Source organism: Pseudophryne corroboree, unplaced genomic scaffold (assembly GCF_028390025.1).
Source record: "Pseudophryne corroboree isolate aPseCor3 unplaced genomic scaffold, aPseCor3.hap2 scaffold_121, whole genome shotgun sequence".
In the NCBI taxonomy this organism is placed as follows: domain Eukaryota; kingdom Metazoa; phylum Chordata; class Amphibia; order Anura; family Myobatrachidae; genus Pseudophryne; species Pseudophryne corroboree.
In genome coordinates this window covers 1,254,037-1,281,717 of record NW_026967835.1, presented here as the reverse complement: position 1 = coordinate 1,281,717, position 27,681 = coordinate 1,254,037, and the positions used below count along the sequence as shown (strand labels likewise).

Here is a 27,681-nt window from a genome sequence, read left to right as displayed (position 1 = left end):
ATCTTTCCACATGGTGCCTTTGGCCACTGACACCTTCGTTGAGTCAAAGTCTCTGGCTGTGGTCAGAACTTTGAAAATTTATGTCACCAGAACGGTTCAGATTAGGAAAACAGAGGCTCTGTTTGTCCTGTATGCTCCCAACAGGATTGGGTGTCCTGCTTCCATGCAGACCATTATGCGCTGAATCTGTGGTAAGATTCAGCATGCTCATTCCACGGCAGGATTGCCGTTACTGAATTAGGTGAAGACCCATTCTACTAGAAAGGTGGGTTCATCCTGGGCAGCTGGTCGGGGAGTCTCAGCATTGCAACTTTGCCGAGCAGCTATTTAGTAAACACTTTTGCTAAGTTTTACAAGTTTGATACCTTGGCTGATGATAACCTCAAGTTGGGTCATTCGGTGCTGCAGAGTCGTACGCACTCTCCCACCCGTTCAAGAGCTTTGGTATAACCCCATGGTTCTTAATGTGACCCCAGCATCCTCTAGGTCGTATGAGAAAATAGGATTTTAATACCTACCGGTAAATCCTTTTCTCTTAGTACGTAGAGGATGCTGGGCACCCGTCCCAGTCCATACTGTGTCTGCAGTTATTACTTGTGGTTATACACATGTTGTGTTACGGTTCTGGTCAGCTTTTTGCTGCAATTGTTCATGCCGTTGGCTTGTGTTCTGTTGAATGCCACGTTCTGCGGCATGCTTAAGGTGTGAGCTGGTAAGATGCTCACCTTAGTTTAACAATAAATCCTTTCCTCGAAATGTCCGTCTCCCTGGGCACAGTTCCTATAACTGGAGTCTGGAGGAGGGGCATAGAGGGAGGAGCCAGTTCACACCCTTTGAAAGTCTTAAAGTGCCCATGTCTCTTGCGGATCCCGTCTATACCCCATGGTTCTTAATGTGACCCCAGCATCCTTTACGGACTAAGAGAAAAGGATGCCCTTGTGTACTATCCTGACTTCTCCTCCCGTCTGCTTACTTTGTGCCTTCCAACGCACAATGCGAACTACAGGTGGTGCTGCAGGGCCCACACCCTTTTACTTGCCTTACAGAGCAGCTCTGGAGCTGTTACAGTGCCCAGCTGCTGCAAGAAATCAGCATGAATGCTTCAGGGGATGGGGCATGGCCAACATGAGCCCCACACCAAAGGAGGGTGGGGGTGTTTAATGCAAACTAGGGGTCATCCAAGCACTGCAAAAGGCCGCCATGCCCTGCATGCCCCTTTTCTCTTTTTATATGCAGATGAGGGTTCCAGCCAACTTTGGCCCACTGCTTGGATGACATCACCGTATGCAAATCCGTCTGCTGCAGACCTTCCCCCAGGAATGCTTGTACTAGTTGTTGGATATGGTTTGATATTTGATGGTGCTTCAGTATTAGGCAGCCTTCCGCCCTCCCATGTTCATCTGAAAAGATGTGGTCTCCCTGCAGTTGTTGTCCCCAGACGAGAGTTCCCTTGTGCTTCCTCAGTTGAATCTCCTTAACTTGACGGGGGAGGGGCTGCCCGAGCTGCCACCCTCCCCAGCCCTATCCCAACTCATACTTATTTTACATATTAGATCTCTTGATCATGAAGATTGTTCTCACAGGGTGAGGTTCATCCATTATATTTTAAAATAGGAAGGTACAAATTACATATTTGAATTGCATCTATGTGCTGGATTCAAATGCCCCCCCCCCTTCCTTTCTCAATTGTGCCCGTCAGCAGCTATTCTAAGGTTGCTGCCAATGGGTGTGACACATTAATTTCTTCTGTGGGGTACACTGGACTCCACAAGGATTCACATTGGGGTGTAGAGTAGGATCTTGATCTGAGGCACCAACCGGCTCAAAGCTTTTGACTGTTCCCAAGATGCTCAGCGCATCCTCCTCTATAACCCCGCTTCCATGAACAGGGAGCTAAGTTTGTAGTTGGTGCCTTCAGTAGCAGGCCACTTAACAGGGGCCTGCCTCAGGCAGCCTATTCTTAGCTATTAATTTTGACAAGAAAAGAAGAACTTGTTTTATGAGAATCTACAAGGGCTGCAGCAGGCTAGGTCTAATAGACATCTTTACTGCAGCTTCATCACTCCCAGCGGCGCTGTATACTCCCGTGCCCTGGTTGCTGGGTCACTGCAGCGGAGGCTCCGGTTTCTTCCTAAGGTCAGTCACACACACACACCGCCCTTCCGGATCACGAGGCCGCTGATTAAGGGGAGCGTGGCCGTAGGGGGTGGGCCGTGTGCGCACTGGGGTGGACACTGATTACTGGGCAGCCGCTCCACTAGCCACCAGGTACAGTTAAGGAGCACAGGTCTGGGGGTTTTTCTCCTATATTAACCCAATTTTGTACTGCCCGCAGCGCATTGTGATAGGTAATAGGGCCTGATTCAGGTTGGATTGCAATCACAATAAGCGATCCAACTGCAAAAATTGCTAAGAGCATACGCATGTGCCAGCATGCGATCGCCTCTGCCTGTCAATCGGGGCAGGGGGGGAGAGTGGGGTCAGCAACACTCCATTTCCAAGTCAGGGATGGAGCAGTGCGGGGGCAAGGCTTCAAAATGGGGTCTGCAATGGAGGAGACACAGGGGGCGTGGTCACAGCGGCTGTATGACATCACATTCAGCCGCTGTGATCACAAAAATGGTGGCGGCTTCCTGCGCGCACATACAGTCTGCACCAGCAGGAGGCTACACCATTGTTTATGATCACGCTGAACTGCAGTGCGACTGCAATTACAGCATGGTCAAGAAGGGAGGTGTCATACTGGGTGGCCATGCCCTGTCACTGTGCAGGAGCCAGCACCGCTTACACACTAGTCCCCGGGTGCAGCACCCAACCCCCGGGACACCCGGAGCAACAAAATGTAGATTCAGGCCACCAGGCCACGCCCCTACCTATGAAATCATGCCTCCTTTTTACCATTGCGCTGCTTATTTGCACGCACTGCATTACAATCTCCCTCGACACCTCTCTGGGTGTCACCAGTGATAGTGACACCTCTGCCATGCTTGTAGCAGCTAGTCCAAAGATCTATGCCTCAAGCCCTGAGTGTTTGCCCTTGTGACTTGTTGATCATCATAGCGAAGCAGATGCTTACAGAAAACTGCAGGGGCTTAGATTGAAAATAAAAAAAATTGATGGGTATAAGGTAGAGAGGAGCGGGTTCGGTTCTCCGAGAACCGAATTCCCCACGAACTCCACGTGGTTTACACTGGTCTGAGGCAGGCTCGGTTGTTCCCGCCTGACTCGGAAAACCTGAACAAGGGAAAATGTCATCATCCCGCTGTCGGATTCTCGCGAGATTCGGATATTATATATAGAGCTGCGCGTTGCCGCCATTTTTACTCGTGCATTGAAGAGAGAGCGGAGAGGACGTGGCTATGTTCTCTCAGTGGAAATCTCAATATCAGTGCTCAGTATCAGTGGTTACTTATTGCTGCTCAGTAATACTATTAGTGTGTCTCTCCTGCTCAGTGTCAGTTCTCAGTAGTATCCTCATCAGTGCTCAGTATCACTGCTCATTGTCTTGTGCTGCATTGTGGTGCTCAGCATACTACAGTACATTACTAATAGTCCAGTGCTGCATCTTGCTGCTCAGTGTCAGTTCTAGTATCCTCATCAGTGCTCACTATCACTGCTCATTGCATTGTGGTGTTCTGTATACTACAGTAATATAGTAACATATAGTAACATAGTTTTTGAGGTTGAATAGAGGCAAATTGCCCATCGTGTTCAACCTGTTTTAAGTTGTGATGATTCTACATACTTGCTGAATAATGTTTTATGACTAGTTAGCTACTATAACTCATGTTACCCCCGGATTAACCATGTTGATATTTTAAGTATTATAACCTTGGATAGCTTTTTCATTCAGAAATGTATCCATTCCTTTTTTAAATCCAATTACAGAGTCCGCCATTACCACCTTCCCTGGCAGGGAATTCCACATCCTGATTGCCCTAACAGTGAAGAAACCTTTCCTCCATTGCGTTCTGAACTTTCCTCCAGTCGCAGCGAGTGACCACGTGTTCTTTTAATAAATAATTCCTCTGATAACTCTTTGTTATGTATCTTTACATATTTGAAGATATTAATAATATCTCCTCTTAGGCACCTCTTTTCTAGTGTATACATATTCAGCCTAGTAAGTCTTTCCTTATAGTCCAGTACTTTTAGGCCTTTAATCAATTTAGTCTTCAGGATCTCTCGGACTTCCATGAGCAGCAGAGTAGTGCAATGGAAGGATGCTGGGCGCATAACCCAGAGGTCGATTAATTGAAACTATCCTCTGCTATGTGCATTTTTTTTTATAATTAAAGTAATCAAAAACTGGGATTGATATTTTGGCTCTTTTATTTTTACTTAAAGTACAATAACTTTTATCATTTTAATTTGTTTTAATAGTATATTGACAGCATTGTTTTCTTTAAAAAATCCACTTAATTTTCTTTACCCTATTACTGAAATGGTAATTGACAAAAACAAACTACATTGTCACCAGAAGAGCAATGCAAAATGTACAAGTGATATATTAAAATCATCTTCCATCTTGAATTTCAATGATGCATTGGGACAACAATTTTGTGAGAAACATCTTCACCCATAAAGAAAGATTTTCTTAATTCCTTATCTGTGTGCTGATTAGATATTACCTTGTTTTCACATTAAACAGACTTCCACATGAGAAAGCAGCAAGGATGCAGTAACGTTTATGTTTCCTGGTGTCAACCTGTATTATTTCAGTAGACATTGAAATGAGGATGCATCTTGCTGCCTTTCCAATGTAGCAAGTTTAATTCAGTAATAGGTGAAAAAACATTCCTACAAAGGTGTTAATCAGAGACTTGGCTTTGTGGACACTTTTCAGAGAGCAAATTTGTTAGCATAAAAATAAAGTCAGAAAATGAAGAGCTGTTTAATCACTCAATTGGACTTTTCTGCCAGCATAATTTTTTTTTCTCTGCAACCCACTGCTAAATTGTGCTTCCTAGCTGTTTTTTATAAAATCACTTAATCAAATCTAACTCTGATTACATCAGAGAAGGCCAGGTACCCTACACCATAAGAGGGGGTTTGAAATTTTGACTTGTCTACTTAAAGATCACCAAAATCTGATCACAAGGTCAATTACATCCCTGGGTGGGATTGAACCACCAACCTTTTGGTTAATAGCCAAACATGCTAACCGATTGCACCACAGAGACACCTCGTAAAAGTCCATTCTGACAAAGGCTAATAAGCATTCATCTAGAACGTTTCCTAGAAAAACTTTAAAAAGTCAATAATCTGGAGAGTTTTTGTAAGAAACACATTGCTACTTTCCCATGATGAGTGAGTGCTTCAGGATCTCTTGCACTTACATGAGCAGCAGAGTACTGCAACGGAAGCATGCTGGGCCCATAACCTAGATGTAGGCAGATTGAAACTATCTTCTGCTATATGCATTGTTTTTTGTTAATTAAAGTAATCCAAAACTGGGATTGATATTTTGGCTCTTTTATTTTTACTTAAAGTACAATAACTTTTACCATTTTAATTTGTTTTAATAGTAAATTGACAGTATTGTTTTCTTTCAAAAATCCACTTAATTTTCTTTACCCTATTATTAAAATGGTAATTGACAAAAACAAACTACATTGTCACCAGAAGAGCAGTATAAAATGTACAAGTGATATATTAAAATCATCATTCCAGCTTGAATTTCAATGATGCTTTGGTGCAACAATTTTGTGAGAAACATCTTCACCCATAAAGAAAGATTTTCTTAATTCCTTACCTGTGTGCTGATTAGATATCACCTTGTTTTCACATTAAACAGACTTCCCCATGAGGAAGCAGCAAGGATGCAGTGACGTTTATGTTTCCTGGTGTCAACCTGTATTATTTCAGTAGACATTGAAATGAGGATGCATCTTGCTGCCTTTCCAATGAAGCAAGTTTAATTCAGTAATAGGTGAAAAACCATTCCTACAAAGGTGTTAATCAGAGACTTTACTTTGTGGACACTTTTCAGAGAGCAAATTTGTTAGCATAAACATAAAATCAGAAAATGAAGAGCTGTTTAATCACTCAATTGGACTTTTCTGCCAGCATAGTTTTTTTTCTCTGCAACCCACTGCTAAATTGTGCTTCCTAGCTGTTTTTTTATAAAATCACTTAATCAAATCTAACTCTGATTACATCAGAGAAGGCCAGGTACCCTACACCATAAGAGGGAGTTTGACATTTTGACTTGTCTACTTAAAGATTACCAAAATCTAATCACAAGGTCAATTACATCCATGGGTGGGATTGAACCACCAACCTTTTGGTTAATAGCCAAACATGCTAACCGATTGCACCACAGAGACACCTCGTAAAAGTATATACTGACAAAGGCTAATAAGCATTCATCTAGAACGTTTCCTAGAAAAACTTTAAAAAGTCAATAATCTGGAGAGTTTTTGTAAGAAACACATTGGTACTTTCCCATGATGAGTGAGTGCTTCAGGATCTCTTGCACTTACATGAGCAGCAGAGTACTGCAACGGAAGCATGCTGGGCCCATAACCCAGAGGTAGGCAGATTGAAACTATCCTCTGCTATATGCATTGTTTTTTGTTAATTAAAGTAATCCAAAACTGGGATTGATATTTTGGCTCTTTTATTTTTACTTAAAGTACAATAACTTTTACCATTTTAATTTGTTTTAATAGTATATTGACAGTATTGTTTTCTTTCAAAAATCCACTTAGTTTTCTTTACCCTATTATTAAAATGGTAATTGACAAAAACAAACTACATTGTCACCAGAAGAGCAGTACAAAATGTACAAGTGATATATTAAAATCATCTTTCCAGCTTGAATTTCAATGATGCTTTGGTGCAACAATTTTGTGAGAAACATCTTCACCCATAAAGAAAGATTTTCTTAATTCCTTACCTGTGTGCTGATTAGATATCACCTTGTTTTCACATTAAACAGACTTCCCCATGAGGAAGCAGCAAGGATGCAGTGACGTTTATGTTTCCTGGTGTCAACCTGTATTATTTCAGTAGACATTGAAATGAGGATGCATCTTGCTGCCTTTCCAATGAAGCAAGTTTAATTCAGTAATAGGTGAAAAACCATCCCTACAAAGGTGTTAATCAGAGACTTGGCTTTGTGGACACTTTTCAGAGAGCAAATTTGTTAGCATAAACATAAAATCAGAAAATGAAGAGCTGTTTCGTCACTAAATTGGACTTTTCTGCCAGCATAATTTTTTTTCTCTGCAACCCACTGCTAAATTGTGCTTCCTAGCTGTTTTTTTATAAAATCACTTAATCAAATCTAACTCTGATTACATCAGAGAAGGCCAGGTACCCTACACCATAAGAGGGGGTTTGAAATTTTGACTTGTCTATTTAAAGATCACCAAAATCTGATTACAAGGTTATTTACATCCCTGGGTGGGATTGAACCACCAACCTTTTGGTTAATAGCCAAACATGCTAACCGATTGCGCCACATAGACACCTTGCAAAGTAGATACTGACAAAGGCTAATAAGCATTTATCTAGAACGTTTCCTAGAAAAACTTTAAAAAGTCAATAATCTGGAGAATTTTTGTAAGAAACACATTGGTACTTTCCCATGATGAGTGAGTGCTTCAGGATCTCTTTCACTTACATGGGCTATTAACCAAAAGGTTGGTGGTTCAATCCCACCCAGGGATGTAATTGACCTTGTGATCAGATTTTGGTGATCTTTAAGTAGACAAGTCAAAATGTCAAACCCCCTCTTATGGTGTAGGGTACCTGGCCTTCTCTGACGTAATCAGAGTTAGATTTAATTAAGTGATTTTATAAAAAACAGCTAGGAAGCACAATTTAGCAGTGGGTTGCAGAGAAAAAAATAACATTTTAAACCTACCGGTAAATTTTTTTTCTCGTAGTCCGTAGAGGATGATGGGGACTCCGTAAGGACCATGGGGGATAGACGGGCTCCGCAGCAGACATGGGCACTTTAAGAAAGACTTTAGATCTGGGTGTGCACTGGCTCCTCCCTCTATGCCCCTCCTCCATACCTCAGTTAGAGAAACTGTGCCCAGAGGAGACGGACAGTACGAGGAAAGGATTTTTGTTAATCCAAGGTCAAGATTCATACCAGCCACACCAATCACACCGTATAACTTGTGATATACTACCCAGTTAACAGTATGAAAACAACATAGCATCAGTCCAAGACCGATGAAAACTAACATATAACCCTTATGTAAGCAATAACTATATACAAGTCTTGCAGAAGTAGTCCGCACTTGGGACGGGCACCCAGCATCCTCTACGGACTACGAGAAAAAGATTTACCGGTAGGTTTAAAATCTTATTTTCTCTTACGTCCTAAAAGATGCTGGGGACTCCGTAAGGACCATGGGGATTATACCAAAGCTCCCAAACGGGCTCCTGCGGATGACTCTGCAGCACCGATTGAGCAAACAGGAGGTCCTCCTCAGCCAGGGTATCAAACTTATAGAACTTTGCAAAGGTGTTTGAACCCGACCAAGTAGCAGCTCGGCACAGCTGTAGTGCCGAGACCCCCGGGCAGCTGCCCAAGAAGAGCCCACCTTCCTAGTGGAATGGGCCTTGACTGAATTAGGCAACGGCAATCCCGCCATAGAATGCGCCTGCTGAATCGTGTTACAGATCCAGAGAGCAATAGTCTGATTTGAAGCAGGGGTGCCAATCTTGTTGGCTGCATACAGGACAAACAGTGCTTCTGTTTTTCTGACTCTAGCCGTTCTGGCCACGTAAATTTTCAAAGCCCTGACCACATCAAGGGACTCGGAATCCTCCAAGTCACGCGTAGCCACAGGCACCACAATAGGTTGGTTCATATGAAAGGATGAGTCCACTTTTAGCAGGAATTGAGGACGGGTCTGCAATTCCGCTCTATCCATATGGAAAACCAGATAGGGGATTTTATGTGATAAAGCTGCTAATTCCGACACTCGCCTAGCGGAAGCCAAGGCTAATAACATGACCACCTTCCAAGTGAGATATTTAAACTCCACCATTTTAAGTGGTTCAAACCATAACCTTAACACCACGTTAAGGTCCCAAGGGACCACCGGAGGTACAAAAGGAGGCTGAATATGCAGTACTCCCTTCACAAAAGTTTGTACTTACTTCAGGAAGAGAGGCCAATTCCTTTTGAAAGAAAATGGATAAGGCCAAAATCTGAACCTTAATAGAGCCTAATTTTAGGCCCAAATTCACTCCAGTTTGTAGGAAGTGAAGGAAGTGGCCCAGGTGGAATTCTTACGTATGAGCATTCCTGGCCTCACACAAAGAAACATATTTTCGCCATATACAGTGATAATGTTTAGATGTCACGTCCTTCCTAGCCTTTATTAGCGTAGGAATGACCTCATCTGGAATACCCTTTTCCGCTAGGATCCGGCGTTCAACCGCCATGCCGTCAAACGCAGCCGCGGTAAGTCTTGGAACAGACAGGGCCCCTGTTGCAACAGGTCCTGTCTTAGAGGAAGTGGCCACGGATCTTCTGTGAGCATTTCCTGCAGATCTGGATACCAGGTCCTTCGCGGCCAATCTGGAACAATGAGAATTGTTCTTACTCCTCTTTTTCTTACTATTATCAACACCTTGGGTATGAGAGGTAGAGGAGGAAATACATAGACCGACCGGAACACCCACGGTGTCACTAGGGCGTCTACAGCTACTGCCCGAGGGTCTCTTGACCTGTTGCAATACCTCTGTAGCTTTTTGTTGAGGCGGGACGCCATCATGTCTATCTGGAACAGTCCCCACCGACTTGCAATCTGTGCGAAGACTTCCTGATGGAGTCCCCACTCTCCTGGATGTAGGTCGTGTCTGCTGAGGAAGTCTGCATCCCAGTTGTCCACTCCCGGAATGAACACTGCTGACAGTGCGCTTTGATAAAGCTAAATATTTATCTTATTTAAAACCCTTTGTGAGGTCTAAGAACACTGTACGCTATTTGCGTATGGAGTACCGTAAGGGTACGCTCGTTGCGTAACAATCGCTTAGCCGTGGTCGAGACGCTCAAGCGTCACGTTCGCTCACGGCCAAGAGATCACAGGCAGGCACGCTATTGGCTGCTGACTAACGTAATGGTTCGCTATAGCGTAACGGACGCTGTATCGGGAGCGGGCTGCTCGAGCGATACAGACGCTCACGAGAATACGCTGTTGGTATCGGGCACACTTATAGGTGAGCGACTACCGTAATGCTACGCTATCAGCGTAGCGGACGCTCGAGACCACGAGGAGATCACGAGCGGCGCCGACGCTCACAATGTTAAACCTTTATGTCTAAACCACAAACAATGTAATTTGCTGTAAAACCTTAGTGTAGAGATAGGGTGTAAATGCAACACTGTATAACCTTATTAACTCAAAAGCTGTTCGAGCGTCACCGACGCTCTGAGAATACTTAACACTATAAGAAATACACAAATACCGTGCTTAGGGTCCAACGCCTAATATATATATTATGAATGTTATACTTGCAAAAGAATTAATACAATACAAGTCATACACTACAATATAACATAGACTAACTAACCAGGTAACTACACAGTAAATACAATACAAGTACGTTTAAGAGAAAATGAGAGAAAGAGAAGAGAGAGAGAGAAAGATATGGCCCATAATAACAAGAAAAGACAATATGATTACGGAGAAAACTTACGCACAAAGGAAACGATCGCATGCGCCTCTGGACATCCAGCTCCCGATTTTCAGCAATGATAACCGATGAAGAGTGAGTGCTGGATGTGATCGGCCTGTCTATTTATGCCCCACACACAATACAATTCAATGGTCCCTACAATCTCATTGTTCATTGGACACAGGAATTCGTCTTCGCATTATAACAAAAGGTCATAGGTTGATTCATACAGGTGGGCTGTGACTATTTCCAACAGCTCAGGTGGGAGGGAAACTGGGTTTCCCGCCGCATGGATAAGTAAGTGCAAATACAGTAAATGTTCATAAACTTCTTATGTCCATAACTATTCGCACGAGCGATTGATCCGCTTCAAACCAACACCGGAATATTGCTAATTAAATACTCTTCCGATGGATACTAAACACCACTGTATTACTCCTGTCTGACCCTTCGTATCAAACAATGAGGGATCTCTCTGTCCAGGAACATACTACATTAACTAAACTTTCAGAATCTATCAAAGGGACCATAATCTACAAAATGCATTATATGGTGAAAATATGTAACGAAAGAGTCGCCCGCTAGACGCACACAATCTCTACCGTAAATGTGCATACCGTGCGCCTGCGGGTGCCCGCAACAGCGAGTATGCGCACGCACGGTAGAGCGCACGCATGCGCAGCAGGGACACATATGAGGTGCAAATATGGCAGTGTGCATCGTGATATTTTTCTGACTTTGACAGTCCACCCTTTGGCAGTCAACAATAACTGCCACTTCCTAAAACATTTCAAAAAGAGAAAAATATATGTCAGGGGTTAATACATTTACATGGTTGGGTAGGGGAGGAGAGGAGAAGGTAGGAAAAGGGTATGACCTAGTGAGATAGCAGAAGCATGTGTGTATGAATCCATGTTTGGGGGGTCATGTATCATCGTGCCGTACGTGTTTTAAATCAAGCTTTGAGGTATTGCGAAGTATACATTTGAATTCCTTCTTATCCCGTGGTACGGGTCTGTGGATGGGCTGTCAAACTTTACCGAGCTTTTTTCGGATTTTGGTTGTAACAAAAATGGGGAGCACATTTTAGTTGATGATACATGAATGGGGGAATATGTGATTGCTGATATCTGTGCCTGTATTCCCTATACTATGTGTGTAATTACCTGAAGGTTGTAGAGATGAAGAAAATACATAGTTACGGTAAATGCAGTGGTATTCTATGTCAGGTTAATGAACATTCGTCGATTGAGGTCTTGTTTGGTGTCTGTTGAATGCAGTCTTCTTTGTGCTTTTGCCCATAAGGTGCGAGCAAAAAGCTTTGTCAATGTCCATAGATTTACAAAAGTGTTGGGCTAGAGTTATTTTAAAATTTCTAGGGAAACTGGGGATCTATGGCATAGTTCATCAAAAATCTGTGTATAAGGTTGTCAAAACTTCTTCTTTAATCCATCTGTTGTCTGTATATCGGCTCATCAAATTCCTCGTCCAAGTGGGTCTTTTTACCTCAGAGGAAAACGGAAAAACAGGTGAAAGAAACGGACCGTAGAAATCGCATTACAATTTCCTCACTCCTTAAACTCATCACCCTGGTACTTCGTTTGCACTTCGTTAAAGCCTGACCGCATCTAAATATCAAGCCAATCGTTATGATAACACCTAAGATACATAGGAGAAACTTCCCTACATCCATTATAACTCCTTGAGCCCATTCTCCTAAACCGGAGAACCAATTTCGCGGGTTCAACCATGACACCCAACTAGTCAGCTCATTACTCACAGCAGCAAGGGTGAGATTGTGTCTCCTGCGAAATTCCCACTTCAATTGGAGAATATCGTCCATCTTTTGGTCTATGACCTCGACCGGGTCCTCGGTACTATTCGTTATATATGTGCAGCATTTCACGCCGTACTGCGTTGCCAGTGTGACACAATATCCACCTGTTACTGCTGTGAGATAATTGAGAATCATTCTATGCTGAACTAGTTCTGTTTTATAAGCTTGAAGTTCTCTTCCAGTATACCTAAACGTGTCATCATACATTTCTGTGATATTGTCTAACAAATTTGCGAGCGCAGATATGTATTTATAATTCAACACTCCTCTGGCGGTGCGAGTGAGGTCTAACGCAAGTAGAAACTGAATCCCGGTGGATTCATGGATCATGTCAGAGGCCGGGTGCTCTGTTCTTTCTATCAGGTGCCGTTTAACTACGTGCTCGTAATGGGTGTGAGTATAAGGAGTTTGGGCAACACGGTGTATGTCTTTCATTTTGGCATGTGATACAGTCATTACCTCAGGCAATACTTTTCCAATATAACACAATCCTTCAGAGTTTGGGGCAAGCCACTTATACGCCTTCCTCCCGCATATGAAATATGCATCATCGGGGAGAACATATGGGACGGAGTAGGACATAACCATATTACACATTTTCCATGTGAAATCTCCTAACCCTAATTCTCCCATCTGTCTAGTACACGTATCAGCTTGTACGATATGTGCACAGTATCCTGGTGATACCTCTCCAACTCTCGTAATCCTACTTCCTAGGGTATACCTATACCGGAAAGATTTTCCTCTACTGGCTATGTGGCGTATAAGCTCTGTATCTGTCGGCATTCTATCTGCTCTATATGAAAAGGTCATGGTTTGGTTACTCCATGACACTTCCCAATTTCCCGGCTTTCGGGGATTGGAAATGTTAAAACATATGAGGGATCTATCCACATGATATTGGTGGAGCTTCAAACTAGGAGGACTGGAGATATTAAACCTCCTGTCCACCGGTCTCCCACCACTTAGCTCAAGTACCTCCCCTATCGTTAAAGGAAATGGTACTAGTCCTGATTTGCTATGACCTTGAGGTACTTGAGAGCATACCCAACAATCTGTTTGATTTAACACGCTACCCACTAAGGAGTGATAGTCACTCAAGGGATGCCGGTCCATGTGGATATTAAAACTGGATTGGCATTTCTTAATGCACCCATCCTCGACTACGTTGTCACAGAGCCTACAGATACAGTTTTCTTCAGCTAACAATCCTTCACAATTCCTTCTATTGTCAATGCTATCGGATCGTTTTCTGATACTCGCCTTTGCTTGTTGATTATGTTGTTCTCGGAAAACTACGCCTCCATCTCTGTCATCAGAACCCATTCCAGAACCTCTCTCGACCTCCATGGTACTCTCGCCGGAACAGACTGCTCTGGTCAACATCATGGTCAACAGGAAAATCCGGATCACAGTCTCTTGGGGCAAGTCCATCTTATAGGAGGAAACGAAGAAGAATGAGAAGGGGGGGAAAATAATTTGAGGGAGAGGGGATGGGAAGTTGGAGAAAAACAATAAAAGGGAACAGGGAATCGACAACTGCTTTTGATCTTGTGATTTTCAATGCTCAGGTGCCGCCTCAGTCCTCCTGGAACAGACACTCCAGTGATACAACGTCCTCTACCGTCTGTTCCTTATCACGGGACCTCTCTGGATCAGCAACCTTCTTACAATGGGACGAATGAACCCAAGTCTCTCTCTCGGCAACTTTCAATGCTGTAGTGCTAGTCAATAAGACTTGGTATGGTCCTTCCCATCTGTCAATAAGGCAACCTGAGCGTAGAAAATTTTGTATCATTACATACTCCCCAGGTTCAATGTCATGACAATTACTATCTGGTAAATCAGGAATCACCAACTTCAAATTATTATTTTGATTCCTTAGCTGTTTACTCATATTAACCAGGTACTTTACAGTCACTTCATTGTTACACTTCAAATCATCCTGAGGGTTAATCATAACATGCGGTTGTCGACCAAACAAGATTTCAAAAGGGGACAGATTAAGAGGGGACCTGGGAGTGGTTCTGATGCTGTACAGTACAATGGGTAAAGCTTCTGGCCATGTCAATCCTGTTTCTGCCATAACTTTGCTCAAATTATTTTTAATAGTGCTATTCACTCTTTCCACCTTCGCACTCGCCTGTGGACGGTATGGAGTGTGCAGCTTGCTATCAATTCCCATCAACTTACACATTCCTTGAAAGACATCACCTGTAAAATGGGTACCCCTATCACTTTCGATAATTCTAGGGATACCATATCTACATACAAATTCCTGCACAATTTTCTTAGCAGTAAACATAGCGGTATTTGTGGCCGCCGGGAATGCTTCAACCCAATTTGAGAACACATCTATACAAACAAGTACATATTTCAAATTTCGACAAGGGGGTAATTGAATGAAGTCAATCTGTATTGCCTGGAAAGGACCGCCTGCAGGTGGGATATGAGATGGTTCTGTTGGTATTGCCTTTCCGATATTCTTTCTCAAACAGGTAAGGCATGACATTGCTCTCTTACTTGCATGAGATGAAAATCCTGGGGCGCACCAATATGCTCTTACCAACTTGCACATTCCTTCCTTGCCCAGATGAGTCAGCCCGTGAGCTGCCTCAGCTAAACATGGAAGATATGCTCTGGGGGCCACCGGTTTACCTTGTCCATCCGTCCAGAGTCCTGAGGACTCCTGGCCATATCCCTTCGCCTTCCAGACTGCCTTTTCCTGTGTGGAACACAAATTTTGCATTTCACACAACTTCTGTGTGTTGATAGTATTAAATACCATCAGTTGTGTGGTGTCTGTCTGTCTGGGGGTACCAGCTGCTAACTTAGCTGCTTCGTCTGCTCGGCTGTTACCAAGTGATACTGGGTCCTGGCTATATGTGTGTGCTTTACACTTGATAACAGCCACTCTGTCGGGTTCCTGTATCGCTGTTAGAAGCCTTTTGATGTGAGCTGCATGCGCTACCGGTGTACCAGCTGCCGTCATGAAATTTCTGAGGCGCCATAGGGCTCCGAAATCATGGACTACCCCGAATGCGTATCTAGAGTCGGTGTAGATATTGGCTGATTTGCCCTTAGCCAATTCACATGCTCTGGTTAGGGCGACCAGTTCAGCAACCTGGGCTGAGTGAGGTGGGCCTAGCGGTTCCGCTTCTATGGTGCCTTGGTCATCTACGACTGCGTATCCAGTACACAAGTCTCCCGAGTCTGACTGTCTGTGACAACTACCGTCCGTGTAGAAAGTTAGATCTACATTTTCCAGCGGGTTGTCACTGATGTCAGGCCTTGCGGTAAAATTTTGGGTCAAATATTCCATACAATCATGTGTGTCCTCCTGTGTGTTAAATTCTCCTTCCCCACCACTCTCATCCTCCACCCTTTGTGCCTGTCCAGGCACACCTGGGAGATATGTTGCAGGATTTAATGCACTGCATCTCCTTATGGTGATGTTTACGGGGGCCATTAGTGCCAATTCCCATCTTGTAAACCGCGCTGATGAGACGTGCCTGGTTTGGGCAGAATTTAGCAAGGCTGACACTGCATGTGGTGTATGAATTGTGAGGTTGTGACCTAGCACTACATCTTCGCTTTTCGTTACTAGCAATGCTATCGCAGCGACGCTTCGCAAGCATGTGGGGAGGGATCGCGCTACCGTGTCTAGCTGAGCGCTGTAGTATGCTACTGGCCTGCTGGCATCACCGTGCTTTTGGGTTAAGACGCCTGCCGCGCAACCAGCACTTTCTGTTCCGTACAGCTCAAAGGGTTTCCCATAGTCTGGCATACCTAATGCTGGTGCCTGCGTTAGGCACTGTTTAAGTCTCTCAAATGCCATCTCGGACTCGTCTGTATGCGAAATCCGATCAGGTTTGTTTGAGGAGACCATCTCCTGCAGAGGTAACGCTAGAATGGAAAACCCTGGGATCCAGTTACGGCAATACCCACACATTCCTAAAAATGTTCTGATCTGTTGCTGGGTTTTTGGCAGAGTCATGTCTCTAATTGCTTGAATTCTATCAGTGGTCAGGTGTCTCAGTCCTTGTGTTAGACAGTGTCCCAAATATTTTACCTTAGTTTGGCATAATTGCAACTTGTCTTTGGAAACCTTGTGTCCTGTGTCTGAAAGATGAAACAGGAGCTGTTTCGTATCCTTCAGGGATGCTTCCAATGAATCAGAACACAGTAGTAGATCATCCACGTACTGTATTAATACTGATCCACTCTCTGGTTGGAAAGACTGTAAACAATCATGCAAAGCCTGGGAAAATATACTTGGACTGTCTATGAAACCTTGTGGTAATCGAGTCCATGTGTATTGGACTCCTCTGTATGTGAATGCAAACAAATATTGGCTGTCAGGGTGCAGAGGTACCGAAAAGAAAGCGGAGCAGAGGTCAATAACAGTGAAAAATTTCGCAGTGGGAGGGATTTGCATAAGGATGACAGCTGGATTTGGCACTACGGGGAACTGACTCTCAACTATTTTGTTGATCCCCCTTAGATCCTGCACTAGCCGGTAACCCCTCCCCCCACTCTTTTTCACAGGGAAGATGGGACTATTGGCAGTGCTGGACGTTCTTACCAGAATACCCTGTTGTAGCAAGCGCTCTATTACGGGATACACTCCTAACTCCACCTCTGGCTTCAGAGGGTACTGTGGGATTTTTGGAGCTATCCTACCATCTTTTACTTGTACAACTACTGGAGCTACGTTTGCCATTAATCCAGTGTCCTGTCCATCTTTAGTCCAAAGTGACTCTGGTATCTGGGATGTCATTTCTTCTACTTTGGATGGAGTCCTATTTGTCATAATGGTATGTGACATTAATTTTGATGGGGAGTCTAACATGTCTCGCACTTCCTGAGCGTGATTCTCAGGTATGTCCAAGAATACACCTTCAGGAGTACAATAAATGACGCACCCCATTTTACACAATAAGTCTCTTCCCAGGAGATTAGTCGGTGCCGATGCAGCCAGCAAAAAGGAATGCTTGGTATGTAAAGGCCCTACTGTAATCTCGGCTGGTTTGCTAACAGGGTAGTGCTGGACTACTCCCGTTACCCCTATGGCTGGAATTGTCTTACCAGTGGTTCTCATGCCCACTGTCGAATTTATCACTGATTTGGCCGCCCCTGTGTCTACAAGAAAGTTTAATGATTTACCAGCTACATTGATTGCAATTTCAGGTTCACTCCCAAGGCTTGCAATCAATTTTACTGGCTGCAGATTACAGGTATGGCTACACCCCTATTGGGTATGGTGACCTCCCTGAATCCCGCTGGCAGCAACTACTTGTGAAGGGGTTAAATGGGAACTGCCAGGAGTTTGCCAGTCTCTGTTCGGGGGGTATCTTTTTGTTTCTCCTGCATGTGGCTCATAACTCCGTCTCTGCGGACCTTGCTCCCAATGTCGTGTGTCGTGTCGTTGTCTAGGGGGTTGGTAAGATCTTTGCGAATTTTTCGCTCTACAGTCTCGTGCTATGTGTCCCTGTTTATGACAAAAATAACATGTTACCACATTTGACTTACCCACAGGGTTTGGTGATATAAACACAGGCTGTTTTGTGGTCAGGGCCTGTATACTTACTGACATTAACTTATCACCTTGCGACTCCCTGTGTCTGGTGATATTCCGGTCGTGATCAATAGCAGCCTCTCTCAAAGTAGCCACTGACAGACCTCGCCAACATGGTTGCGTGGTCTGTACCCTTGTCTTTAATGCTTCTTTTAAACCATCCATTAGCACAGATACTGCTACTTCTTGATGGTTTGCATTGGTCCTAATGTCCTCTATGCCAGTGTACTTTGCCATTTCTAATAATGCCCGGTGAAAATAATCAGCAGCTGTTTCTGTCTCTTTTTGTTTAATGGAAAAAATTCTATTCCATTTGGCTACAGCTGGGAAATACTCCTTTAACTGTAAATTTATTCTTTTTACGTTATCTTTGTTGTACACATCTGTAAGAGGTACATCCAGATCCAATCCACAGTCAGCTAAAAATTGAGCTGAGTCGACATTGGAGGGTAAACATGCCCTCAGCAATATCTGCCAGTCTTTGTTATTGGGCTCTAAAGTGTTTCCTAGGTCTCTGATGTATTTTTGGCTAGCAACTAAGTCTTTTCTGGGGTCAGGGAATTCAGACACTATGGTCCTTAATTCCATTCTGGAAAATGGGATATACATGGCAATGTTCCTGATAGGAGTGACTCCTGATGTGTCAGTTTTCCCATTTGGAACAGCTATTACCCTAACAGGATTAAGTCTACTAACATCATTCTGTGTAGATTCTACAGCCTGTGGTGAAATGGTTTCAGCATAGTGTAAGGTGCCGTACTTACCCGTTGATACGACCTCACCTGTCCCTCCGCTAGGGGGCTTTGTTACTAATCTTATGGGTTGGGCCGTGCCTACTGTCGTTTCTGATATAGTGGCTGCTAGAGAGAGCGCCGATATTGTTGCCGATTCGTCCTCTTGATCACACTCCTGGGGAAAGTTCAAAACAGGGTACAACTTGCACGGGTTAATGCTTGCATTGGTTAACTTATTAACATTATCCTTAACATTTATACAGTTGCTAAGTGCCTGTTTGTTACCCCCTGATGCGTCATTCTCCGCAACCAATTTCTCTCCTGATATGTATGGTGGCGGCGGGGCCGTGGCTATCAGTTTCCTGATAGGGCCAGATCCCGCCGCCAGAGCCAATCCTCTCTGTATTTCACCCTCCTGTTGCCATAGCTGCAAATAATCATAATGTTGGATTCGTCTCTTTGTTGATTTAATGAGACATATCCTCCTCCTTAAATTCATTAACACTTCTGGGCTGAAGCTACCTACTCTTGGGAATTTCTCCCCGTCATGTACTGTCATTCTCTCCCATTCATCACATAAAATTTCTGTATGTAAACCATATTTTTCACACATTACATACCTTGCCGACCCGACTGGTCGGTTTACTGAATCAACCCGAACCGAGGTTGATCGCCCCCTTCCTGAACAACTGGCCCCCATAATTTGCAGGTGTTGCTTGCTCTACCTCTGACCTTTATCTCAGGGTCTTCAGCGAACCCTTACAAAAAACCAAAATATTAAAAGATAGGTTGACGGTGAAGTTTACCGAGCACCTCACTCACTCGCCCACGCCGACCAATACGCCCACACACTGATATAGCGCTGGCGTTCTCGACCCAGGGCCCCTATGAACCTCTATTTACTGGAACATGCGAGAGATATCCGAAGAACACTTACTCTTTCCAGTAACTATTGGTTGTTGGACAATTCCTGAGTGACCAGCGAACTTCCCTTCAGAAAATAAAAAATTACACAAATAACGTCAGAATGTACAAATAGTTTTATGACCGGGTTTGTACACAAATGGTACTGGTCAGACTAACTTAATGCACACAATTACGTGCGGTACAATCGTTCAGCACATAAGCAACTAATCTTATGTACGGAGCGACCAGTGGAATCGACATTCAGCAGCTGCGAATTCCTTCAGCCTGAGCTTTTTATGGCCTATATGGGTGTCGCACCAACCCTTCTTGGTGTTGTGCCTTGTCTCTATAGCGGACTTCCTTGTCTGCTGTACTTGGACCTCCTGGTCTGTTATGCGACCTCCTGGTCTGACCTCCTGGTCTGTTACAGTATGACCTCCTGGTCTGCTACACTCTAATGCTCAAATTTTATGTTTAACCAGAGATGCCTCCCTAGCCACCACGTATGTCACTTACACGTATGTACTTCACGAGAACTCGATGATTTCTGTGGTTCAATCCCCAAAATTGTAAAAACAAACACTCACTCACCACATACACACTTTTGTTTCTATTTCTATTTCTGCGCAGAAATTTTTCTTTAGACCAGATGTGTTGTAAATTTGGAGAAGGATCTGTTAATTTAAATTTCGGATTTAAAATAGATTTGCGCTATTTATCGCCTGTTGCGCTATTTATCGCTTGTTGCGCTATTTATCGCCTGTTGCGATATTTATCGCTTATTGCGCTATTTATCGCTTATTGTGCTATTTAAAAATCAACACTATCGTGTGATTTGAGTTACGTGGGCGTACCCAGACGCTCCGTTGCATAATTTACGCTGCGTGCGTCGGCCTTTGCGTACGCGAGTCTCAGCCTTTTGTTAGAGACACGTGTATACAAAACCAATGTCCACCGTAACACAACTAACACGTTTTATCAATGTAGATGATCCTCAGTCGTCTACCGTGCAACACACCAATCTCTCCTTTTACCTTTAGGTAGAGCTGCGTGTGTGCTTTACACTTTATCCCTTAACGCATTACTTTTACACTTTAACTATGAAATAGCGACAAATCTCTCTTAGCACGTTTTATCAATTATAAAATGGCAAACAGGAGAGTGATATATGAAAATACACGAATGAAAAAGAAATGCAGATATGCGTGTGTGCGTACGCAAGATAGAAATAAACAGTTTTAAAAGACACTAGTGTGTTGTTCTTACCTCCGGTTCCCGGATTCCTTCAGCACCCTTTACTAAGCGAAACAGACGCTTATCCCGTCAGCACTGCGAAGAATATGATCTCCCGCCCTTTGCTGATGGATAATGTCTGCTGAAATTACCTAGCAGAGATATGTGAAGGACAGGACGAGCCGCCAATTGATAAAGCTAAATATTTATCTTATTTAAAACCCTTTGTGAGGTCTAAGAACACTGTACGCTATTTGCGTATGGAGTACCGTAAGGGTACGCTCGTTGCGTAACAATCGCTTAGCCGTGGTCGAGACGCTCAAGCGTCACGTTCGCTCACGGCCAAGAGATCACAGGCAGGCACGCTATTGGCTGCTGACTAACGTAATGGTTCGCTATAGCGTAACGGACGCTGTATCGGGAGCGGGCTGCTCAAGCGATACAGACGCTCACGAGAATACGCTGTTGGTATCGGGCACACTTATAGGTGAGCGACTACCGTAATGCTACGCTATCAGCGTAGCGGACGCTCGAGACCACGAGGAGATCACGAGCGGCGCCGACGCTCACAATGTTAAACCTTTATGTCTAAACCACAAACAATGTAATTTGCTGTAAAACCTTAGTGTAGAGATAGGGTGTAAATGCAACACTGTATAACCTTATTAACTCAAAAGCTGTTCGAGCGTCACCGACGCTCTGAGAATACTTAACACTATAAGAAATACACAAATACCGTGCTTAGGGTCCAACGCCTAATATATATATTATGAATGTTATACTTGCAAAAGAATTAATACAATACAAGTCATACACTACAATATAACATAGACTAACTAACCAGGTAACTACACAGTAAATACAATACAAGTACGTTTAAGAGAAAATGAGAGAAAGAGAAGAGAGAGAGAGAAAGATATGGCCCATAATAACAAGAAAAGACAATATGATTACGGAGAAAACTTACGCACAAAGGAAACGATCGCATGCGCCTCTGGACATCCAGCTCCCGATTTTCAGCAATGATAACCGATGAAGAGTGAGTGCTGGATGTGATCGGCCTGTCTATTTATGCCCCACACACAATACAATTCAATGGTCCCTACAATCTCATTGTTCATTGGACACAGGAATTCGTCTTCGCATTATAACAAAAGGTCATAGGTTGATTCATACAGGTGGGCTGTGACTATTTCCAACAGCTCAGGTGGGAGGGAAACTGGGTTTCCCGCCGCATGGATAAGTAAGTGCAAATACAGTAAATGTTCATAAACTTCTTATGTCCATAACTATTCGCACGAGCGATTGATCCGCTTCAAACCAACACCGGAATATTGCTAATTAAATACTCTTCCGATGGATACTAAACACCACTGTATTACTCCTGTCTGACCCTTCGTATCAAACAATGAGGGATCTCTCTGTCCAGGAACATACTACATTAACTAAACTTTCAGACTCTATCAAAGGGACCATAATCTACAAAATGCATTATATGGTGAAAATATGTAACGAAAGAGTCGCCCGCTAGACGCACACAATCTCTACCGTAAATGCGCATACCGTGCGCCTGCGGGTGCCCGCAACAGCGAGTATGCGCACGCACGGGAGAGCGCACGCATGCGCAGCAGGGACACATATGAGGTGCAAATATGGCAGTGTGCATCGTGATATTTTTCTGACTTTGACAGCTTACATGATTCTCCGCCCAGCGAAGAATTCTGGTGGCTTCCGCCATCGCCACTCTGCTCCTTGTGCCGCCTTGGCGGTTTACATGAACTAGTGCGGTGACGTTGTCTGACTGGATCAGAACTGGTTGGTCGCGAAGTAAGGTCTCCGCTTGACATAGGGCGTTGTATATGGCCCTTAGCTCCAGGATGTTGATGTGAAGACAAGTCTCCTGACTTGACCAAAGACCTTGGAAATTTCTTCCCTGTGTGGCTGCTCCCCAACCTCGGAGGCTCGCGTTCGTGGTCACCAGGATCCAGTCCTGAATGCCGAACCTGCGGCCCTCTAGAAGGTGAGCACTCTGCAGCCACCACAGGAGAGATACCCTGGCCCTGGGGGACAGGGTGATCAACTGATGAATCTGTAGATGTGACCCGGACCACTTGTCCAGTAGGTCCCATTGCAAGATCCTCGCATGGAACCTGCCGAAGGGAATGGCCTCGTATGATGCCACCATCATTCCCAGGACTCGAGTGCAGTGATGCACTGACACCTGTTTTGGTTTCAATAGGTTCCTGACCAGAGTCATGAGTTCCTGGGCCTTTTCTATCGGAAGATAAACCCTTTTCTGGTCCGTATCCAGAATAATGCCCAAGCAAAGTCAGACGAGTCGTAGGAACCAACTGCGACTTCGGGATATTGAGAATCCAGCCGTGTTGCTGTAACACCTTCAGTGAAAGTTATACGCTGTTCAGCAACTGCTCTCTTGATCTCGCTTTTATGAGGAGATCGTTCAAGTACGGGATAATTGTGACACCTTGCTTTCGCAGGAGCACCATAATTTCCGTCATTACCTTGGTGAAAATTCTCGGAGAAAATTCTGGAGAGACCAAACGGCAACGTCTGAAATTGGTAATGACAATACTGTACCGCAAATCTTAGGTACGCCTGATGAGGTGGATAAATGAGTACATGAAGGTATGCATCCTTTATGTCCAGAGATATCATAAAATCCCCCCCTTCTAGGCTGGCGATGACCGCTCTTAGCGATTCCATCTTGAACTTGAACCTTTTCAAGTATAGGTTCAGGGATTTTAAATTTAATATGGGTCTGACCAAACCGTCCGGTTTTGGGACTACAAACAGGGTCGAATAATTTCCATTTCCTTGTTGAAGCAGGGGAACCTTGACCACCACCTGTTGAAGATACAATTTGTGAATTGCATTTAACACTATCTCCCTTTCCTGGGGAGAAGATGGTAGGGCCGATTTGAAAAACCGGCGAGGAGGCACCTCTTCGAATTTCAGCTTGTAACCCTGAGAAACAATTTCTATTGCCTAGGGATCCACCTGCGAATGAACCCAGATGTGGCTGAAAACTCGAAGACGTGCCCCCAACTGGGCGGACTCCTTTAGCGGAGCCCCAGCGTCATGCGGTGGATTTTGTAGAGGCCGGGGAGGACTTCTGTTCCTGGGAACTAGCTGTGTTGTGCAGCTTCTTCCCTCTGCCCTTACCTCTGGCAAGAAAGGACACACCTCGTACTTTCTTGTTTCTCTGTGATCGAAAGGACTGCATTTGATAATGTGGTGCTTTCTTAGGCTGTGAGGGAATATAAGGCAAAAAATTTGATTTACCAGCTGTAGCTGTGGAGACTAGGTCCGAGAGACCTTCCCCAAACAATTCCTCACCCCTGTAAGGTAAAACCTCCATATACCTTTTTGAGTCGGCATCACCTGTCCATTGCCGGGTCCATAGGACTCGTCTAGCAGAAATTGACATAGCGTTTATTCTAGAACCCAGTAGACTAATGTCACTTTGAGCATCTCTTATATATAGGACAGCATCTTTTATATGCCCTATGGTCAATAACATAGCATCCTTATCTAGGGTCTCAATCTCTGCTGATAAGGTATCTGTCCATGCTGCCACCGCGCTACAACCCCGGCCGACGCAATTGCCGGTCTGAGTAAGGTACCAGAATGTGTGTAAATGGACTTTAGGGTAACCTCCTGCTTGCGGTCAGCATGGTCCCTGATGGTAGCCGTATCCTGGGATGGCAGCGCTACCTTTTTGGATAAGCGTGTCAATGCTTTATCCACCCTAGGGGAGGATTCCCACCGTATCCTGTCCATTGGCGGGAAAGGATACGCCATAAGAATCCTTTTGGGAATCTGCAGCTTTTTGTCTGGAGATTCCCAAGCTTTTTCACATAATTCGTTCAACTCATGTGAGGGGGGAAAGGTTATCTCAGGTTTCTTTCCCTTATAGATGTGTACCCTCGTGTCAGGGACAGGGGACTCTGTGATGTGCAAAACATCTTTTATTGCAATAATCATATATCGAATACATTTAGCCAATTTTGGCTGTAACTTTGCATCATCGTAGTCGACACTGGAGTCAGAATCCGTGTCGGTATCTGTGTCAACTATTTGGGATAGTGGGCGCTTTTGAGACCCCGAAGGTCCCTGCGACATAGGGACAGGCATGGGTTGACTCCCTGACTGTTCCCTAGCTTCAGCTTTGTCTAATCTCTTGTGTAATAAGTTTACATTAGCACTTAAAACATTTCACATATCCATTCAGTCAGGTGTCGGCGTTGTCGATGGAGACACCACATTAATTTGCTCCTGCTCCTCTCTAGGAGAGCCTTCTACCTCAGACATGTCGACACACGTGTACCGACACACCATACACTCAGGGAATCCTCTTATCTGAGGACAGTTCCCCAACAAGGCCCTTTGGAGAGACAGAGAGAGAGAGTATGCCAGCACACACCCCAGCGCTATATGACCCAGGAAAAAAACACAATAATTTTATGTTTACCCAGTAGCGCTGTATTTCCATATATATATGCGCCTAATTATGTGCCCCCCTCTTCTTTAAGACCCTCTTTCTACCGTGGTATAAGCAGGGGAGAGTCCGTGGAGCTTCCCCTCAGCGGTGCTGTGGAGAAAATGGTGCTGGTGAGTGCTGAGGGAGAAGCCCCACCCCCTCAGCGACGGGCTTCTGTCCCGCTCAAATATAGTAAAAAAATGGCGGGGGCTCTTATATATATATATACAGTGCCTAGCTGCATATATATTTATTTTGCCAAAGAGAGGTCTATATTGCTGCCCAGGGCGTCCCCCCTGAGCCCTTCACCCTTACACTGACTGCCGTGTGTGAGGTGTATGGGAGCAATGGAGCACAGCTTTACTGCTGTGCGTTACCTCAGTGAAGATCATGAAGTCTTCCGCCGCCTCTGAAGTCTTCTTTTCTTCTCATACTCACCCGGCTTCTATCTTCCGGCTCTGCGAGGGGGACGGCGGCGCGGCTCTGGGACGGACGGCGAGGGTGAGACCTGCGTACCGATCCCTCTGGAGCTAATGCTGTACAGTAGCCTAAGAAGCAGAGCCTATCAACTCACAGAAGTAGGTGTGCATCTCTCCCCTCCACCCCTCGATGCAGGGAGTCTGTTGCCAGCAGGCTCCCTGAAAATAAAAAAATCTAACAAATATACTTTCTGTCAGGAAACTCAGGAGAGCTCCCTGAAAAGCACCCAGTCTCCTCTGGGCACAGTAGTAAACTGAGGTCTGGAGGAGGGGCATAGAGGGAGGAGCCAGTGCACACCCAGATCTAAAGTCTTTCTTTAAGTGCCCATGTCTCCTGCGGAGCCCGTCTATCCCCCATGGTCCTTACGGAGTCCCCAGCATCCTCTAGGACGTAAGAGAAAAATTATGCTGGCAGAAAAATCCAATTGAGTGATTAAACAGCTCCAGAGCTGCTCTGTAAGGCAAGTAAAAGGGTGTGGGCCCTGCAGCACTACCTGTAGTTTGCATTGTGCATTGGAAGCCTAGTTTGCTGTCTGTTTCCACTTCTTTTTTCTTGAGCCCCTCCCGTCTATACCCTTGTGCACTATCCTGACTTCTCCTCCCGTCTGCTTACTTTGTGCCTTCCAATGCACAATGCAAACTACAGGTAGTGCTGCAGGGCCCACACCCTTTTACTTGCCTTACAGAGCAGCTCTTGAGCTGTTACAGTGCCCAGCTGCTGCAAGAAATCAGCGTGAATGCTTCAGGGGCTGGGGCATGGCCAACATGAGCCCCACACCGAAGGAGGGTGGGGGTGTTTAATGCGAACTAGGGGTCTCGCACAATGCGAACTACAGGTAGTGCTGCAGGGCCCACACCCTTTTACTTGCCTTACAGAGCAGCTCTGGAGCTGTTACAGTGCCCAGCTGCTGCAAGAAATCAGCTTGAATGCTTCAGGGGCTGGGGCATAGCCAACATGAGCCCCACACCGACGGAGGGTGGAGGTGTTTAATGCAAACTAGGGGTCATCCAAGTGCCGCAAAAGGCCGCCATGCCCTGCACGCCCCTTTTCTCTTTTCATATGCAGACGAGGGTTGAAGCCAACTTTGACCCACTGCTTGGATGACATCGCCATATGCAAATCCATCTGCTGCAGGCCTTCCCCCAGGAATGCTTGCACTAGTTGTTGCATTTGGTTTGTTGTTTGGGGGTGCTTCAGTATTAGGCAGCCTTCTGCCCTCCCATGTTCATCTGAAAATATGTGTTCTCCCTGCAGTTGTTGTCCCCAGATGAGAGTTCCCTTGTGCTGCCTCAGTTGAATCTCCTTTACTTGACAGAGATGTGCCTGAGCAGCGGCCCTCCCCAGCCCTATCCCAAATCATACTTATTTTGCATAGGAGATACCATGGTCATGAAGACTGTTCTCCCAGGGTGCGGTTCATTCATTGCATTCTGGGTATGCTGACCCCTGTGATTTCCCCAAATGTGGGAAACTCGACTGCATTATTTAATGCGAACTAGGGGTCATCCAAGCACCGCAAAAGGCCGCCATGCCCTGCATACCCCTTTTCTCTTTTCATAAGCAGACGAGGTTTGAAGCCAACTTTGACCCACTGCTTGGATGACATCACTTGCTGCCTTTCCAATGAAGCAAGTTTAATTTAATAATAGGTGAAAAACCATCCCTACAAAGGTGTTAATCAGATACTTGGCTTTGTGGACACTTTTCAGAGCACAAATTTGTTAGCATAAAAATAAAGCCAGAAAATGAAGAGCTGTTTAAT

The 27,681-nt window shown here is 44.7% G+C and overlaps 1 non-coding gene and 1 pseudogene across 1 annotated transcript; one reads left to right on the top strand and one right to left on the bottom strand.

Moving 5' to 3' along the window:
* Positions 1 to 5,109: 5,109 nt before the first annotated feature.
* Positions 5,110 to 5,183, bottom strand: TRNAN-AUU (transfer RNA asparagine (anticodon AUU)). The gene has a single exon. It is a non-coding gene; the product is annotated as a tRNA-Asn (tRNA).
* Positions 5,184 to 27,277: 22,094 nt separating this feature from the next.
* LOC134991942 (U1 spliceosomal RNA) lies at positions 27,278 to 27,456 on the top strand (annotated as a pseudogene).
* Positions 27,457 to 27,681: the final 225 nt, after the last annotated feature.